We start from the raw sequence: 16,472 nt of genomic DNA on the forward strand, positions 1-16,472 counted from the left end.
AATCTGCCCATCTTCCCTTATGGGGTATCCAAGAGCCCATATAGAGACCTTACGTAGGTTCCCTATTGGTAGGAGAAAATAACAGAGGCCAACCAGAGAATATTGAGAAGCAAAGCAGCTAGTAAGCCTGATCTTTATTGATCTGCTGCAACAGGGTCCTCACTCACCACACGAAGGAGGAAGGAGGAACCCAGAACAATGGTGCGCAAGGCCTTTATGGACTTTTGAAATTGCCACCCTGTAGATCAAGACCAACCCTCCATACATCATACATACATCACAAAAGGGGTGTAACCTATGACCACCCCCCAGATACATCATACCTACAGCACAGAAAAGGCGGTCTAAAACAGAAATTAGAATGTTGTTTTTCTCCTGTCGTTGTTCATCTCCTGTCTGGCAGGTTACTTGATTGGATACCCTGCTTACTAGATTCGATTTCCTGGGTAGCCTGGCCATTCTTTTGTAGTGATAAATACTTAGTTCCTGGGCCAGGTCACAGGCTCACACCCTATTCAAACACAGACATACCCTTAAGACAGGGTTTGTGAAGGAAAAGGCAATGGGGAGACTTTTCCATTTTCCTTTAACCTCGCAGAGAAAACATTTGGTCAGTTTGGGACGGTTTGGAAATCAAAAATGGTTCCAGGTCGGTCTTCCTGTGCTGATCTATGTTTGTGCTTGGTTGGTACACTTATGAACATTACCATATGTCTAAGACCTCAAAATCACAGAAGCAGGGCCAGTGAATGGTGGGAGCAACATTCACATCCCATGCTTGATGTTCCCCACCCCTAGTATAGATGATATTGAGCTATCTATGGACCAATGGTGTGGCTTCATATAAAGCAGTTGCCTGTGTTCGCAGCTCTATGGTAGAACACATGCTTTGAATGCAGAAGATTTATCCATCTCTGGCATCTCCAGGTAGGGTGAAGAGACGCTCCTGTCTGGTAGCCGCTGAGGAGCTAGATGGATGAATGGCCAGGCTCCATTTAAGGCAGCTTCCTAATCTCCTCCTCCAGAGGAAGATTAGTTTAACAGCTGGAAGAGAAGCGCAGCCATGTTTGGGTGTTTTGACATGACAGAGCTCTGGGCTTTGATCCCTTCGCAATATGGATGTGAAAGGCGCGCCGATAAGAACGCTCATTCATATTACAAAGGCCTCCCCTCTGCTTTCTCCATTGCGTGAGCAACGACGGGATGGTCAGATGTTAACATAAATTACAGGAGAGGCGCGAGAAGAAACAAAGGATGAAATGGATTGTGGCAATGGATCTCTCTTTCGCCGTGGGAGTTGGCCGGTTGAACATTTAACATGCTTGCCTTGAAACGAACCCCATAGTCATTATCCATCAAATATGAAGGCCTTGGTACTTCTAAGCTCATCAACACAGTTTAATTAGGGAAATGCCAAAGCTACAATGGCTTTGTTCTCGCTCCATCGTTGGAGGTGACATGTGCCTCTGAGGACCATGAATCACGAGAAGGGAGAGTTTTTGTGTTGGTCCGGGGGGGCTAACTGAGAGGTGAGGTCCAAGTCCAGTCCGAGGTCGATGGTGCGGTATGGAGGCTGTCCATCAAAGCTGTAGCTGGGTCCAAGGCGGGGAGTGGGGTGGGGTGAGGAACTCTGGCAGAAGAGCAGAAAAGGGTGCAGGCAGGAACAGGCTAGCAACAACGTTGTTCCCGCAACCTGGGACTGGGGCTGACTGGCTTTTATCTGCCCCAAGGCACAGGGTGGCCCCGATCCACAGGTGACTCGCCTCTCCTGGCCTGGAGGCGAGCACTCCTCCTGCGAGAACTTAGTTCCCTCTGCCTCTCTGCCCTGAGCCTCTGCAGTTCAGGAGAGGCTGGAGGGTTACCAGATCCAGAGGCAACCTCAGCTTTCTCTGATGGGGCTGAGAGTGGAGCACCTGTAGGCAATGGGTCCTCCATCACCTCAGGAGCCAGAGCAGACTCAGCTGGTGCCTGCACCTGAGGATCCAGCACAGGTGAGGACCCTTCAGGCTCATGCCCCAGCCCCGGCTCAGCTGGTTCTGGAGGCAGGGACTCCTGTGCAGGCTGGGATTCCTCAGGTTCAGCCTCTGAGTCTGAATCCCAGGCAATCACAGTTGTTGTTGTGTTCAGATCTTCCTTGTGGGCTTCCTAGAGGAGGAATGCTCTTGTGTGGGGGGGGGGGAGAAAACACCCCCGGGTGCAAGAACACCCTCCCCACTTGTGATCCACAACAAATGACCTTCAGAGACATATTGCCTGTAACACTGAAGGCACAATACAGACCCTCCAAGTGTCCCTATTTTCTAGGGCAGCGGTTCTCAACCTGTGGGTCCCCAGTTGTTGTTGGACTGCAATTCCCATCATCCCTGAGCTCTGGCCTTGCTAGCTAGGGGTGATGGGAGTTGTAGTTCAACAACATCTGGGGACCCACAGGTTGAGAAAGGCTGTTCTAGGGACAGTCCTGGATTTGCAGAAGCCGTCCCAGTTTCTGATTTGATCCCAGATGGTCCTGCTTTTCCCTGGGATTTCCCTATTTTCACTGGAGAAAAGTTGGAGGGTGTGGAGTCCTGCAACCCCAGAGCCAAGGAGCTAGGTAACTATATAACCTATACAAAACATCTGTTTAGGAAAGCTTTCTGATGTTTATTCTTTGATCATGTGTTTATATTTGTTGGAAGCTGCCCAGAGTGACTGGGGCAACCTGGTCAAATGGGCAGGGTATGATAATTATGATAACACTAATAATACTAATACTAATACTAATACTAATACTAATACTAATACTAATACTAATACTAGGACATGTCTAAATCACAGAGCCTAGGGCTTGCTGATCAGAAGGTCGGCGGTTCAAATCCTTGCGACGGGGTGAGCTCCCATTGCTCAGTCCCAGCTCCTGCCCACCTAGCAGTTTGAAAGCACGTCAAAGTGCAAGTAGATAAATAGATCCTGCTCCAGCAGGAAGGTAAACGGCGTTTCTGTGCACTGCTCCGGTTCACCAGAAGCGGCTTAGTCCTGCTGGCCACATGACCTGGAAGCTGTCTGTGGACACTGGCTCCCTCAGCCTATAGAGTGAGATGAGCGCTGCAACCCCAGAGTTGTCCGCGACTGGACCTAACGGTCAGGGGTACGTTTACCTATTTTCATCAGAGAAATGTTGGAGGGCATAGCCATCAATAGCCCTCTCCTCCATGAATGCATCTAATCATCTTTTAGAGTCAATTTGCGGGATCAAATCCTTTTAAAAAAGAACTGTGTGAGGCAATTCATCCTTTCCTCTATCCCGAATCTTCTAACTAATCTGTCGGAAATTTGTGGCATGGCACAGATTCACAATTGCCTCTGTCATCACCACACACCTCCCCCCCCTTTAGAAAAATAAATAAATTCTGTGCCTACCAACCCATCACATCCTTGTGGAAAGTTTCACCATGACAGTCTCACCTTGATATATTGCACCCCCTTGGGGAGCACCTGGAAAGTGTTTCTATCTCATTAATCTGAACTTTGAAGTTTAGCGCTCCCCTGAAGAAGAATAAATCATTTGCCGAGGTAGGCTGGAGTGGCCGGCATGAGATTTTCCTCTCAGGAGACCGGTGTCTGACCCTTCCTGGCTCTTCTTTCTCCTCTTCCCTGAAGGATGGAGGGGCAACACGTTCACCATCCATGAAATGAGCAGTTTCACATTATCTTTGAGGTGTTAATTCTGCCTGCCTCGCGAGACACTGGAAGGCCTCAGCAAAAGCACTTCCTTTTGAGTGTCTCTCACAGAGCATTGGACCTCCCTGTCTTGAGCTCTTTTTATTATGTGTTTATTTCATAACTGTTAGGTTTCCAAGGGGTTGCTTGAGAGCAAGCAGGCAGTTACCTCCCTGCTCGGCTGTGAAGCCTTGCTTTTGATGCAAAATAAACTTTATCTGTCCAGAGCGCCACTCTCCCGTGGCTGGCTCATTCACTGGCAGAATCCCTGAGTGGGCGGGGCTTAAACTTTCCCCAGCAAAGTAGTTTCTTGACGCCCAGTCTGTGCCTCCCCTCTCAGCGTGAAACCTTACTGCACAAGGAGGGCGTGGGTAACGGCGGACCTCTCCCCTCCCCGCTCTGCCCAAACAAGGTGTCCTGGCAACGCCTCGCCTCCTTCGAACCCTGCAGCTCCTCTCCACTGGAGGTGTGGTTATTCTCCTCCGCTGAGGAGGAGCTGCTTTCCACGATCTTTGGGGGCTCTCTGTAATCCATCCGGCTTTTCCTCTCTCCATCCTGAACCAATGGCAGTTCCTTGACAATAACATTTATACACCGCTCGATTGTAAAACAAAAGCCCAAGAACCTCAAAGCGGTTTAAAAAGAGAATAAAAGAATAACATTATCATATATATATATATATATATATATATATATATATATATATATATACATACAGTCATACCTCGGGTTACAGACGCTTCAGGTTGCGTGTTTTCGGGTTACGGATGCTCCAAAACCCGGAAGTACCGGAACAGGTTATTTCTGGGTTTTTTTTTGTTTTGTTTTTCTTTAAAGAATATTTATTCCAATTTTAAAGTTACAAAAAAAAATATAGAAAAGGAAAAACACAAACCACATACATCTTACAAAAAACAGACAATAAAAAAGAAATAAAAAAGACAAAAAATCACAGTAGAAAATAACAAAAATCAAATTAGACCATTACAACCATTTTCCCATTTACTTGTTTCCATGACTTCCTCTCACCTCCCTGCTTTGTATTCTAATTTAAATCGTATCTCCAGCAAATCCTTCTAACCTTCTTTTCTTTTACTTATTTTAACATTCGAAAGTATTTAATTCTCCTCTATCCTCATTTTACACTTCATGTTTACTTATTCCATTATACCCTGTCTGCCAATACGGTCTAATATTCTTCTCCAACCTTTTTCTAACATTCAGGTTATTTCTGGGTTTTGGCGCTCGCGCATGCGCAAAAACAGCAAATCACACTTTGCACATGCGCAGAAGCACTGAATCACGACCTGCGCATGTGCAGACGCAGCGCTGTGGGTTGCGAACACTGCGGGTTGTGAACGTGCCTCCCGCATGGATCACATTCGCAACCCGAGCGTCCACTGTATATAAAACAACTATTTAGAACAGTGGTTCCTAATTAGCTAATTACTGAAGACTCCCTATTTTTCAAAAGCCAAGCCACAGACTTTTGGAAATTCTGGTAACTCTATGGTAGTTACCTGGGACTCGCTCACCATGTAGGGCTGGGCCATGTATCTCGGAAGAAGCAGCCAAGCTAAATTCCAGTCCTTGTGATATATCAGCATACAGTCGTATCTTGGATCTCGAATGCCTTGGCCCCTGAACAAATTGGCTCCTGAACAATCGAAACCCAGAAGCGAGTGTTCCGGTTTTCAAACGATTTTTGGAAGCCGGACGTCCAGCATGGCTTCTGATTGGCTGCAGGAACTTCCTGAAAAGGCCCTGGCCCTGGTTGTGGCCAATCTAACCTCCTTGGGGCTCGGAACTTCCAAATTGTTGTTATTTATGGAGATAAATATGGAGGTAACCTTTGGGCCCAAATCTTGACGCAAGGAAGCTATTGCAATTGTAGACTGCATCGACAGAAGTATGTTATCCACATCAAGAGAGGTGATAGTGCTCCTTGACCAGACCACAGCTGGAGTCTTGTGTCCAATTCTAGGCACCACAGTTTAAGAAGGATATTGATAAGCTGGAACAGGTGCTGAGGAGGGCAACTGTCAGGAATGAGCCAGCTCCAAGAAAAGAAAACAGCCAGGGACAGAGAGGCTTAGATGTGAGTCAAACAGGGGAGAGCTGGGAGCTGCAGACTTCAACTCTTCCTAACCTTGACAGCTGATAAAGCTGTAGCTGAAAGTGGGCTGGAACAGAGCCAAACTTCTCTGACAGCTCAAACAGGCCTGAACAGAGACAGAGAGATTCTCTCGGAAAAGGAAGAGGTTGGAGCTGATCCAATAAGTCTGCAGAGTTGGCGAATGGGAGGGCTGTAAGACAGGAAGCAAAACAAAAGACGTAAGGTGCGAAAGTCCAATATATTCTGTAGACACCGGAAGGAGTCTTCAGAAGGGTCATCTTGAGTAATGATGCCGGAGGCTTTGTTGGAGCCGTCCAAAGTTATCAGTTTGTTTATGCAACAAATCCTCCTTTTTAATTATCCGCACTTACTGTGTTATCAAGCGGGGAACCTGGACTTCAGACAGAGACCAAGATGATCAAGGGTCTGGTAACCAAGCCTTAGGAGAAGCAGTTGAGGGAATTGGGCACGTCTGGCCTGGAAAAGAGGAGACTGAGAGGAGCTATGCTAGCGGTCTTCAAATATATCAATGCATGTCACATGGAAGATGGAACAAGCTTGTTTTCTCCTGCCCTGGAAGGTAGGATTCAAAGTTACAAGAAAGGGGATTCCAACTAAACATCAGGAAGAACTTTTTGACTAAGAGCTGTTCAGTTGTGGAACAGACACCCTCGGGAGGTGATGGACTAGGAGTCTTGGTTGACCACAAACTTGACATGAGCCAACAGTGTGACGCGGCAGCTAAAAATGCCAATGCAATTCTGGGCTGCATCAATAGGAGTATAGCATCTAGATCAAGGGAAGTAATAGTGCCACTGTATTCTGCTCTGGTCAGACCTCACCTGGAGTACTGTGTCCAGTTCTGGGCACCACAGTTCAAGAAGGACACTGACAAACTGGAACGTGTCCAGAGGAGGGCAACCAAAATGGTCAAAGGCCTGGAAACGATGCCTTATGAGGAACGGCTAAGGGAGCTGGGCATGTTTAGCCTGGAGAAGAGAAGGTTAAGGGGTGATATGATAGCCATGTTCAAATATATAAAAGGATGTCACATAGAGGAGGGAGAAAGGTTGTTTTCTACTGCTCCAGAGAAGCGGACACGGAGCAATGGATCCAAACTACAAGAAAGAAGATTCCACCTAAACATTAGGAAGAACTTCCTGACAGTAAGAGCTGTTCGACAGTGGCATTTGCTGCCAAGGAGTGTGGTGGAGTCTCCTTCTTTGGAGGTCTTTAAGCAGAGGCTTGACAACCATATGTCAGGAGTGCTCTGATGGTGTTTCCTGCTTGGCAGGGGGTTGGACTCGATGGCCCTTGTGGTCTCTTCCAACTCTATGATTCTATGACTCTCTTTCCTTGGAGGTTTTCAAGCAGAGGTTGGATGTGTTGGGATTTTGCCTATGTGCAGCTTCACACAAAGCAATTAAGAGTTGGCTGAAGGCCAAGAAGACTGAGCAGAGGGAGTTATTCTGCCTAGAGATATGGGACCTTGGATACAGCTCTACTATAGGTTGAGGTCTCCACATAGGCATGACCTTCCTAGGCTGGATAGTTGGTTGGTCAGTGTGGTGTTCTGAGAGTCGTTTGGAGTTTGTTAAGAGAGAGAGTTTAAGATCCGTGCCTGCATCTTGTATATAGTAATTGTAGAGTCTGCTGTAAATAATAAACACCTCTAAGTAACAAAGTTACTGGTAGCAGCGACTTGTTCCTGCTTCATCCTTCCTGCCTGCAACGGATTGTTTCTGGAAGTCTGCCTATGCTCTGCTATTGTGCTGGTCCCGAGGGTTAACCGTCCAGCGAGGTCCGAGTCCAGCCCCAGGTCGAGGGTGCGGTGTGGAGGCTGTCCGTCAAAGCTGAAGCTGGGTCCAAGGCAGGGAGTCGGGTGAGGTCAGGAACTCTGGCAGAAGAGCAGGACAGGGTGCAGGCAGGAACAGGTTACCAACAGTGTTGCTCCTGCAACCTGGGACTGGGGCTGGCTGGCTTTTATCTGCCCCGAGGCATAGGGCGGCCCCAGTCCACAGGTGACTCGCCTCTCCTGGCCTGGAGGTGAGCCCTCCTCCTGCGGGAACCTAGTTCCCTCCGCCTCTCTGCCCTGAGCCTCTGCAACTCAGGAGAGGCTGGAGGGTGACCGGACCCAGGGGCAACCTCAGCTTCCCCTGATGGGGCTGAGAGTGGAGCACCTGCAGGCAATGGGTCCTCCATCACCTCAGAAGCCAGAGCAGACTCAGCTGGTGCCTGCACCTGAGGATCCAGCCCAGGTGAGGACCCTTCAGGCTCATGCCCCAGCCCCGGCTCAGCTGGTTCTGGAGGCGGGGAATCCTGTGCAGGCTGGGATTCCTCAGGTTCAGCCTCTGAGTCCGAATCCCAGGCCATCACAGCTATATTCAACTGGGTCTGACTAAGATCCTGCAACAGGTCAAAGTTGCAAAACACCAATAGGATGCCCATCTGTCAGGAATCATTTAGCTGTGATTCCAACATTTCAGGGGTTGGAACAGATGAGCCTCCAACTCTATGATTCTGTTGTCCTGGATGACTCTGCAATCCTCTTTTATTGCATCGACCTTTTCTCTTTTTTTCCTTTTCTGGAATGTTTTCGTACAGGCCAGCTGTGCGTATGGGTACCAAGCACACAAAACAGATCTTATTTGGAAAGGCATGAAGCGGATCCAGCAGAGGGATGGAGCAGCAACAAACTTTAACAAGCCGTCAGAAGGCATTCCCTTTTGAGAGTGTCCAGCCGTAAGCAGACAGGATAGCCGGGAGATGTCAAATTTTGCTACCATCTGCTGAGCGACGTCGGGTCTGGAGGAAAATAACAAAGCCTGCAGACAAACGGACCCAGCCCCTTTCTCGACAGTGACTCTGCTTCCCGCTGAGAATAAAAACGTCTCATAATCGTTGTGGAATATTTCTCCTCCACTGCCTGCTGTCTCTGCCTGAGGATAATGGTTTCCATACCCAAGCTGTGTCATGATGAGCCAATGGTGGAGCTTGCAAGCTGTCTACTCTGACTTGTAGTGGCTCCCCAGAGTAGGGAAAACGTGTCACCAGAAAAGGGAGCAGAGGTGGGCACGATAGTGCAAGATTTTGCATTTGCTAATTGATAGGATTTATATCAAGAATGGTCTACAATTAGAAAATAATAATAATAATAATACAGTGGTACCTGTGGTTAAGAACTTAATTCGTTCTGGAGGTCCGTTCTTAACCTGAAACTGTTCTTAACCTGAAGCACCACTTTAGCTAATGGGGCCTCCTGCTGCCGCCGGAGCACGATTTCTGTTCTCATCCTGAAGCAAAGTTCTTAACCCGAGGTAATATTTCTGGGTTAGCGGAGTCTGTAACCTGAAGTGTATGTAACCTGAAGCGTATGTAACCCGAGGTACCACTGTAATAATAATAATTTATTATTTGTACCCTGCCCATCTGGCTGGGTTTCCCCAGCCACTCTGGGCGGCTTCCAACAAGGATTAAAAATACATCAAAATGTCACACATTAAAAACTTCCCTAAACAGATGTCTTCTAAATGTCAGGTAGTTGTTTATCTCTTTGACATCTGGTGGGAGGGCGTTCCACAGGGCGGGAGCCACTACCGAGAAGGCCCTCTGCCTGGTTCCCTGTAACTTGGCTTCTCGCAATGAGGGAACCGCCAGAAGGCCCTCAGAGCTGGACCTCAGTGTCCGGGTAGAACGATGGGGGTGGAGACGCTCCTTCAGGTATACTGGACCGAGGCCGTTTAGGGCTTTAAAGGTCAGCACCAACACTTTGAATTGTGCTCGGAAACATACTGGGAGCCAATGCAGGTCTTTCAAGACCGTTATGTGGTCTCGGCGGCCGTTCCCAGTCACCAGTCTAGCTGCCACATTCTGGATTAGTTGTAGTTTTCTGGGTCACCTTCAAAGGTAGCCCCAACTTTAATAAAGAAATGGAGCAAGATGAATTACACATCTGTTTAGAAATCATGCTGAGAAGAGAAAACAAAACAGCAGAAATGAAAAGGACAATGAAACAATCATAGGCGGCCTTTGGAAAACTCAGCTTCATATTGAAAAATGGAAACATTTCCTTAGAGTTGATCGCTGAAGTGTTTGATATGTGCATGTTACTTGTTATATGTTATGGAGCGAAGAAGTGGACCATGACAGAGAGAAACACCAACAGCTTATGGACAACAAAGGTAAAAGTAAAAAAAAAAAAGGCAAAGGACCCCATGGCGGTTAATAATGATAATAATAATAATAATAATAATAATAATAATAATTTATTTATACCCCGCCCATCTGGGTGGGTTTCCCCAGCCACTCTGGGCGGCTTCCAACAAAATATTAAAATACAATAGTCTATTAAACATCAAAAGCTTCCCTATGATCCAGCGTGGTGTAGTGGTTAAGAGCAGTGGACTCATAATCTAGTGAACCAGGTTCTTGTTTCCGCTCCTCCACATGCAACTGCTGGGTGACTTTGGGCTAGTCAGACTTCTCTGAAGTCTCTCAGCCTCACTCACCTCACAAAGTGTTTGTTGTGGGGAGAAAGCAAAAGGAGATTGTTAGTCGCTTTGAGATGCCTTAGGACAGTGATAAAGTGGGATATCAAATCCAAACTCCTCCTCCTCCTCCTCCTCCTCCTCCTCCTCCTCCTCCTCCTCCTCCTCTTCTTCTTCTTCTTCTTCTTCTTCTTCTTCTTCTTCTTCTTCTTCACAGGGCTGCCTTCAGAGGTCTTAATAATAATAATTTATTTATCTTCAGATAGAGGTGGGATCCTTCAAAGGATCCTGATGGTCAAATAGACACACACAGGCCACATATGGCCTGTTTCCTGTAGCGCCCAGAAGAGAAGTTTCTTCCCATCTGGAGACATAAGGACACACCACCAAAATAAAAAAAAGCTCCGTGTTGGGGTTTCTAACATTGTAAGCTGAGGTTGCATGATGATTATTCATTGTAAGAAAAGTAGGGGGTGAAACCACAGCACTGTATTATTGAATCATGCACCACAAGGGATGTTTATCTGTTACGGGGTTAGCGAGACTTCAATGTGTTTCAAATCAGTCCATATTCCAGTAAAAGTTATGAAGTCTCACTTAATCAAGACACCGCCCACCTTTCCCATGGCGGCTGCTTTGGAAATGCCTTCTCAATTCCCGGATAAATCCAGATCAAGGATAAGGGCAATCTTCTTGTTGCTGTTGAGGACCATATTCCCTCGGGTCCTCAAAGGAGTGGGGGAGCTGGATGATACTGGAAGCAGCCAAGACTGGAGAGAAACATTATGGGGCCATCCCCTTCCCTCCCTTCTTTATTCTCTTTTTATCACTCTGCCTCCTTGCCACCCACATGAAATCAGGGCAAGGGATGCACGAAATTGGCCAGTTGGTGGCGACGTCCTGACAGGGCCTTCTTGGTGGCGGCTCCCCATTTGTGTGGAAACACCACCCCTCCAAGGGAGTTGCCTTTGTCTCCCTTACCATTGACTTTATGGTAGAACCTAAATCTATTCCTGTTTACCCAGGGACTGGGTGGATGAAAGACCTGTTCCTGGCAACCCTGAAATTATTATTATTTTTTCTCCAAAAAAATTATTGATTTTCCAAAATTTATAAACAAACAAACAAACATAAATCCTAACTGTAATTATTCCACTCTTAATAACATTGTTACATGACTTCCTCGAATCCCCCTGGCTGAGTTTCAATATATATCATTATAAGAGTTTTCCAAAACAAATTTCTCATAAAATTTACTTAATCAATTAACGTCTTTCTTTCTTTTCATTTTAAATTTAAACATGTTATTCTATAACATCACATATTTAAATCCTAAACCTATCTAGATTTTGCAAGTATTTCTATTTAAGTTATCTTAGCATATTTAACTAAAGAGTCTTTGAATTTCCTCCATTCCTCTTGGTAGTCCTCCTCCTTCTGGTCGCGGATTCTTCCGGTCAGGTTGGCTAGCTCCGAAAAGTCCATCATCTTCATCTGCCATTCCTCCACTGTTGGGACTTCTTGTGTTTTCCAGTTCTTAGCTAGCAAAATTCTAGCTGCAGTTGTGGCATACAAAAACAGTCTAGCATCTTTCTTGGGCAATTCCAGACCTGTTATTCCAAGAAGAAAGGCCTCTATTTTCTTAGTAAATGTATATTTCAACATTTTTTTCAATTCATTATAAATCTTCTCCCAGAAGTCTTTCACCTTGGGGCAGGTTCACCACATATGATAAAAGGTACCTTCTTTTTCTTTACATTTCCAACATAGATTATCACTATTGCGATATATCTTTGCTAATTTTACAGGGGTTAGGTACCATCTATGACACGGGTGGTGCTATGGGTTAAACCACAGAGTCTAGGACTTGCCGATCAGAAGGTCAGCGGTTCGAATCCCCGTGACGGGGTGAGCTCCCGTTGCTCGGTCCCTACTTCTGCCAACCTAGCAGTTCGAAAGTACCTCAAAGTGCAAGTAGATAAATAGGTACTGCTCCGGCAGGAAGGTAAACGGCGTTTCCGTGCGCTGCTCTGGTTCACCAGAAGCGGCTTAGTCATGCTGGCCACATGACCCGGAAGCTGTATGCCGGCTCCCTCAACCAATAAAGCGAGATGAGTGCCGCAACCCCAGAGTCGGCCACGACTGGACCTAACGGTCAGGGGTCCCTTTACCTTTACCCTTAGGTACCATCTATAGCAACCCTGAAATTATTAACTGGGAGTAGGCAATTTGTTCAACTGTTTTTTAAGGAGTCTTAAACTCTTTTTAGAAGGTTTTTTTTAATTGTTTTTGAGAAGTTTTAATTGCATTCTCTTGTGGATGGGTTTACTCCTTTGAGAGGAAAGTGTGTGTGTGTAAATTTAATAAATTTATATGTGAATAAGATGGAGGGCTGCACGCAATCCTAGTTCCACTGGGTGCCCATCCTTGATCAAGACTGTCCAATTTATCCTTCAGTGCCTCTGAAGGATTTCCTCCCTCCATCTCCAGCTGTGCTAACCTTTGATCAGTCAGTTCCAAAATTCGGGGAAATGGCAGCACTCCGTCTCCCCATCCACCGCGATCCACCGCTGGTGTCCTTCGCTCGCCATTGACACACATTTTTTGGAGTCTTTCCCAGATTTGGCAGGTCAGTTCTCGGAAACTTTTATTTTGACTACATACATATATATGCAAGAAAACCCATACCAAATTTCTGAAGCGTGCCAACCTGCGAGCTCTGACACAGCGGCTTGCGGGTTCTTAATAACTTATTATTACACACACATGTTTACGCGGTTACTGGGAGCGTATTATATTACTCCACTGGTTTATAGACTTTTAATACTTTCCCCCCTCTGAGAGTCTTACGGTTTTCAAGGTGCTGAGGGTCAAACTTTGTGTATGGAAATGGGAGGCAGAGAGAGAGAGGGAGAGAGATGGAGGACTTTAGAATAATAGAATCGTAGCGTTGGGACACCAAGAGTTGTCCATTTCCTGGAATAAAGGAACCACAGATTTTTTTTTAAAAACCTGACAGATGGCCTTCCAACCTCCAAGGAAGGAGAGTCCATCACCTCTTGTGGGAGTCTGTTTCACTGCCAAACAGCTCTTACCTTCAGAAAGTTTTTCCCGAAAGTTTAGTCGGAATCTCCTTATAACTTGAAGACATCGCCTTGAGTCCGAGCTGCTAGAGCAGGAGAAAACAGGCTTGCTCCATCTTCCATGTGACAGCCCTTGAGATACGGTAGTTGAAGATGTCTATCCTATCTCCTCTCAGTCTCTTCTTTTCCAGGCTAAACATACCCAGCTCCTTCAACCGTTCATCATAAGGCTTGGTTTCCAGACCCTTGATCATCTTGGGCACCCTCCTCTGCACATGTTCCAGCTTATCAATATCCTTCTCAAATTGTAGCACCCAGAACTGGACACAGGACCCCAGGTATGGTCTGACCAAGGCAGAATCTTCTTCTTCTTTGGCGATGCCTTGTAGCCAAGTAAGATTGTCTTCCATAAACACGGTTTTAACAATGAGTTCGTAAGTGACTGTGGAGGCCAATTCTGGAACCACACGTCCTTCCACAGTGGGGACATTAATTTATGGGTGGGAGTTGATCATGGTGTGGACTTGCCAAGCATGCCTTCCTCTTAGCACGTTTCTCCCTTGCGCCCTGGGTTCGAGTGTCTTCAAAGCCCATGACACTTTTGGCAAAGGCTGTTCTCCAACTGAAGCGCTCGCAGGCAAGTGTTTCCCAGGTGTCAGTGTTTATACTATATTTTTAAAGATTTGCCTTGAGAGAGTCTTTAAACCTCTTTTGTTGACCACTAGCATTACGCTTTTCAGTTTGTCAATATCCTTCTCAAATTGTGGCACCTGGAACTGGACACAGGACTCCAGGTGAGGTCCGACCAAGACAGAATAGTGTGGAACTAATACGTTAGTTATAGACCATCACACATAATTTTTTTTATTATTTTACAAGACCACCATGAATGAAAAAATGTGCCAAAGAACTTAAGAAAATGCTTAAAAGAACCTTTCCTAAAAACCCCAGAAGCTTTTCCTTCTGGGAATAATAACAGCAGAGAAAGGCCCCTTCCCCAAATCAAACTACTTTATGGATGTGACTACAGCTGCCCAAATTTTGGTAGCACAAAAGTGGAGAACAGATGCAGTACCATCAAGAGAAGAATGGCATCTTAAAATATTAGAACTTGCCTGCATGACAAATAGATTAAGAAATAAAGACGACAAGAATTTAAAAGAGGACTGGGCATTCTATATACAGTGGACGCTCGGGTTGCGAACGTGATCCGTGTGGGATGCACATTTGCAACCCGCAGTGTTCGCCACCCATGACTGCATGTCTGCACATGCGTGGGTTGCGATTCGGTGCTTCTGCGCATGCGCAAAGCGTGACTTAGCGCTTCTGTGCATGCGTGACCACTGAAACCTGAAAGTAACCCATTCTGGTACTCCCGGGTTTCGGTGGTCCGTAACCCAAAAAAACGCCAACTGAAGCATCTATAACCCGAGGTATGACTGTAGATTATACGGAAAAATACTATAACAAGAAAAGTGTAACAGACTGAAAAAAAAATACTCAACAGTGGGAGAGTGTATGGTAATGAAAACTACTTAGTAGAGCAAGAAAACGCAGTTGAAAAGATAGGAAACCGGGGGAAAGTGGTAGAGGAATTAAAATTAAGGTTTAAAAGAGTCAAATAAATTGGAGGAATAAGTTATGTTGCTATTATTATTCACATACATAGGTTTTATATTTACACTATCTTTTTCTTTCTTTCTTATTACCATGTGTTTGACTGTAACACAGTATACATTGTATATTGATGATGTGATAAAATAGAAAAGCAAATTAGAGAGAGGGAGAGAGAGAGATGGACTATTACTTCCCTTGATCAGGACACTATACTTCACGCTAGAGCACCATTAACCTCTTCTTCTTTTTTAATGATCCATCACACAGGTGAGAGCCAAGTGCACCTTTGACCAAAGCTGGACCCACTACCCAAAAAGGAGCATGACTTGTCCCCCAACGGAGGTCCTACACTTCCCATTACGTCCCATCCACTGAGATGCGTTGTTCTAAAAAGGAAAACACAAACGTTGAAAGAGACCTTGCTCTTGAATCTCAGCACGGCTCCAAGAAAGGTCAAAGAGTCCATCAGCTTCTGTAGCCGGGGCGCAGTGAAATGGTTGCTTCTAGAACTTATGTCAGCCACACGTTGCACCCCGCAGATGAATGCTTGATGGGACCTGGGCAGAGAAGACAGCGTGACCAGGTCACTCTCAGGAGGCTGGTGTTTATAATCTCCTCCATCTTCCAGCCCCCTTTTGGAGTGCATTGGATCATGTTGCTCCTTCACAGCGGGAGGCAAGGATGTCTTGAAACGCGAGACCAGGAGCGGCTCTTTAAAGCTCTCCATGGCCACCGACTTCCTGCAGTGGGGCTGCTTTGTTGATTACATATGTAAGGAACCAACTTCACACCAGTCCTGAAAGACCTACATTGGCTCCCAGTACGTTTCTGAGCACAATTCAAAGTGTTGGTGCTGATCTTTAAAGCCCTAAATGGCCTTGGCCCTGTATACCTGAAGGAGCGTCTCCACCCCCATTGTCCGGCCCGAACACTGAGGTTCAGCTCCGAGGGCCTTCTGGTGGTTCCCTCATTGTGAGAAGGGAGCTTACAGGGAACCAGGCAGAGGGCCTTCTCGGTGGTGGTGGAATGCCCTCCCATCAGATGTCAATGAAATAAACAACTACAGTGGTACCTCGCAAGACGAATGCCTCGCAAGACGGAAAACTCACAAAACGAAAGGTTTTTTGGTTTTTTGAGTTCCTTCGCAAGACGATTTTCCCTATGGGCTTGCTTCGCAAGACGGAAACGTCTTGCAAGTTTGTTTCCTTTTTCTTAAAACCGTTAATACAGTTGCGACTTGACTTCGAGGAGCAACTCATAGCACGCGGTGTGGTAGCCTTTTTTGAGGTTTTTGAAGACTTTGGTGATTTTTGAAGCTTTTCCAAAACTTTTCTGACACCGTGCTTCGCAAGACGAAAAAAACCGCAAGACGGAAAAACTCGCGGAACGAATTAATTTCGTCTTGCGAGGCACCACTGTATTTGACTTTTAGAAGACATCTGAAGGCAGCCCTGTTTAGGGAAGCTTTTAATG

At 46.1% G+C, this 16,472-nt stretch overlaps 1 long non-coding RNA gene across 1 annotated transcript; it reads left to right on the top strand.

The window, feature by feature from the left end:
- Positions 1-339: 339 nt before the first annotated feature.
- On the top strand, positions 340-15,919 carry LOC308475472. The gene is made up of 3 exons (XR_013985235.1): positions 340-399; positions 8,417-8,856; positions 15,274-15,919. It is a non-coding gene; the product is annotated as an uncharacterized lncRNA (long non-coding RNA).
- Positions 15,920-16,472: the final 553 nt, after the last annotated feature.

The sequence above is a fragment of the Podarcis pityusensis genome, assembly GCF_964106645.2.
Source record: "Podarcis pityusensis genome assembly, chromosome: 4".
In the NCBI taxonomy this organism is placed as follows: Eukaryota; Metazoa; Chordata; class Lepidosauria; order Squamata; family Lacertidae; genus Podarcis; species Podarcis pityusensis.